Genomic DNA, 3,511 nt, shown 5'->3' with positions numbered 1-3,511 from the left:
ATTTTCAAGAAACCAGAATGCTCTTTAGAAAAGTTCATCATTTTTGAATTGGTCTAGAACCTCTGACAAAAATGGTGCACACCTTTCTAGGTCATTCTAGGATTTTTGAATTAAATCATAAGTATTTGCATTTGGACATTTAAATCCTATAAATAATTTTAAATGTCCAAATAATCTTGAAAGTATTTTAAGGTTGTTGGAAATAATCCAAACATATGCCACAATTATTTTCAGGATTTTACAAAATGAATTAGTATTTTTACTAATTCAAAACAGAGAAATAAAATAGAAAACAGAAACCAAAATAGGAAAAAAAAACAGAGAAGGAGAAAACTTACCTGGCCTTACCTGCGGCCCAGCAAGCCGGCCCAGCCCAGCTGGCCCCTGCCAGTCGTCCCGTACCTCTGCCAGTAGGCAGAGGCAAGGCAGCGAGCGCATGCGCCCGGGCGGCCACCTCCTGCTTCGCCGTGTCGACGCCTCCTTCCTCCCAACCCTGCGCCCAGGAGACGTGGACGGGGCCGTGCTGATCCCCCTTCTTCCCTGGCCATTTTCCCCTCTCCTTCCTCCTTCTTCGCTCGAACAGAGAGCCCCGCCGGCCACCGCAGCGCGCATCTCACCGCCGACGTGGTCACTGGCCTCCCCTCGCCTCCCCACCTTGCGTGAGAGCTCCGCCTCTCCGTTCTCTTCCTCATAGCCGAGCCGCACGACACCGGGAGCCTCGTACCATCGTCCTCGCCCGGTTCTTCAACCCTCGGCCGTGAAGATCTCCGGCGACCGTACACCGTCGTCAGTGCATCCCCGACCTCCCCCTCTTGCTCGTTAGCCTCGCTGTGAGCCTCCGCACCGAACCCCTCTCTTCCCTCTGCTGATTTCATCCTCTAACCGCGGGCTCCGTCGAGCCCGAGAGCTCGTCACCACCGACCATGGCACCATCGCGGCTACAAGCGCCATAGCTTGAACCTGAGCTTGTAATCGTGCTCGGGATGATCTCAGGGGACTAAAACACCCCCCTAGCTATCCTTCCCGTGCCCCGTAGTGGTCGCCCATGCCATCACCGAACTCCGGCCGCCGCCTAGCTCCCCGCCGCCGCCTACTCCGGCCATACCAGCCTCCGCCGTCTGCCCTGCTGGATGCGTCGCACTCACCGCTGCCATTAGACGCAAACGGTGAGGCAAATGGTCGCCCGTAGCTCAATCCCGAGCGAACGCCGCCACAGTTTGAGGTCGCTGCCGGCCAAACTCCGGCAAGCTGACGTGGCGGATTAGATTAGTACTAATTACGCCATTAGGCTAACCTTAGGACAATGACATATGGGCCCCACGCCCTAAATAATTAACCTCGGTTTTATTTTCTGTTTAGTTTAGATTAACCCAGCAGGACCCACACGTCACAGTTGACCCTGCTGACGTGGCCGTTGACCTGGCCCACCTGTCAGCGAGCTAAACAGCCCCGGGCCACTGACGTGTGGCCCCACACGTCAGGTTTGACCTGGCCAGTCATAGTTGACTTGCTGACATCACAGTGACATCATGCTGACGCAGTAATCCTTTTCTGGAATTTAAATAAATTTTAAATGATTTATTTATTTCAGGAAATAGCCAAAACTTCTAAAAATCATAGAAATTCAACCGTAACTCCAAATGAAATAATTTATATATGAAAAATTATCAGAAAAATCCAATCTTTCCATTATGCTACTTTCATGCATGATCAACCAACTTATACCCACTGTATAAGTGAAAACATGATAATGGCATTTTAAATGCTAAATATGGAGTTTGCATATGAACCCTTGGTCCATATGGACTTCATTTAAATTGTTGCTAGATGCATTAGTGCAAATCATAACATTATTGACACGTCACATTCATGCATCATATTGTTGCATTGCATTGATTGTGTTTCCTCTCTGTTGCCGGTGTTTGTCCCCTCTCAATAGATGACGTTCCGATAAATTGATCGATGACACCGATGAAGAACTATACTGTCTTCAAAAGTGCCAGGCAAGCAAAACCCCCTTGTTCATTCCGATACAATCCCACTCCCTCGCTCCTGCTCTCTTTTACTGCATTAGGGCAACACCGATTCAACTGTTACATGCTGCGGTAGTTGAACCCCTTTTCCTCTGCATGACCTGTCATTGCCACAGTAAATAGATGAAACCCACTAGCATGAGTAGGAGTTGTTTGAGCCCTGATGTGCCTACTCATCCATGCTTGTTTGTCATGCCTGCTACTGCTTAGAGTTGAGTCAGGTCTGATTCATCGGGGATGCATTAGAATGTGGTGAACATGTCCTACTGTGTGTGAGCTAAGTGTGTGAACACGACTTGGTAAAGGTAGCGGTGAGAGGCCATGTAGGAGTACATGGTGGGTTGTCTCATTGCATCCGTCCTCAGGAACTGAGTTCTGTGTTTGTGATCCATGAACAGTTACTACCACACATTGGGTTCCGGTAATTCGGCCCCTCTCAGCTTATTAATCAACTCGATCTCTGTCCAGGAGTTGCAACTAGTTTCTGGTGTTTGTAGGTAGTGTTAGTATTCTACCAAGTGGCACCCGGTACAGGTGGGCTTGGGACAGACTAGACACAGTGGCACGGTGTACCAAGTGGCACCCGGATGGTGGGCTTGGGAACCCTGCACACATCGTTTGGGGCCGTGAGCGACACCCCTGCCGGATCTCCTTGCGGATGGAACCCGAATAGGCGATAAACCTGGACAAGAGACTTGTTGGTTAGTCAGGTCGTGGCCGACTCCCTCGCCCGGCTTCCGCTTGAAGGTTGCCGAGGTACATGACGTGTACAGGGCGATAAGTGGCGAGAGCGTGTGTGAAGAAGTACACCCCTGCAGGGTTACCATTATCTATTCGAATAGCCGGATTCCTCAGATATGGAAACTTGGACCCCTTGCATAGTTCATAGACAAGTGAAAGTGGATACTCTAAAACTCGCAAGATAAGCGTGAGTGCTATGGATGGCGTTCTCGTAGGGAGACGGGAGCGGATCCATAGTGGTGTATTGGTATGGTGAATATGTGGACTCGTGTGCGCCACCTCAAAAGAGTTGCTTGTAGTCGTAGTTCAGGATAGCCACCGAGTCAAAGCTGGCTTGCTGCAGTTAAACTCCACCACCACCCCCTTGTTGATACCGATGCATATGTAGTTAGTTCTGATGTAAGTCTTGCTGAGTACCTTTGTACTCACGTTTGCTTAATTTATGTTTTGCAGAGAGACTTCAGTCTCGCTAGTAGTTCCGCGTGGACTTCGACGTATAGCTTGTTACCTCAGCTACGATCTTGTGCCCTCGGCAGGATCTGGTAGATAGTCAGGCTTCTCAGCCTTCTTCATTTGTAGTTGTCTGTCTGTACTCAGACATGTTAAGCTTCCGCATGTGCTTTGACTTGTATGCTCTGAATGTGGGGTCATGAGACCCATGCTTGTAATATCTCGCTCCTCGGAGCCTATTGAATAAATACTTGAGTCGTAGAGTCTTGTTGTGATGCCATGTTGTA

The sequence above is a fragment of the Triticum urartu genome, chromosome 5, assembly GCF_003073215.2.
Source record: "Triticum urartu cultivar G1812 chromosome 5, Tu2.1, whole genome shotgun sequence".
NCBI classification, from domain to species: domain Eukaryota; kingdom Viridiplantae; phylum Streptophyta; class Magnoliopsida; order Poales; family Poaceae; genus Triticum; species Triticum urartu.
The sequence above is the reverse complement of the archived record's forward strand: the minus strand, read 5'-3'. Positions refer to the sequence as shown.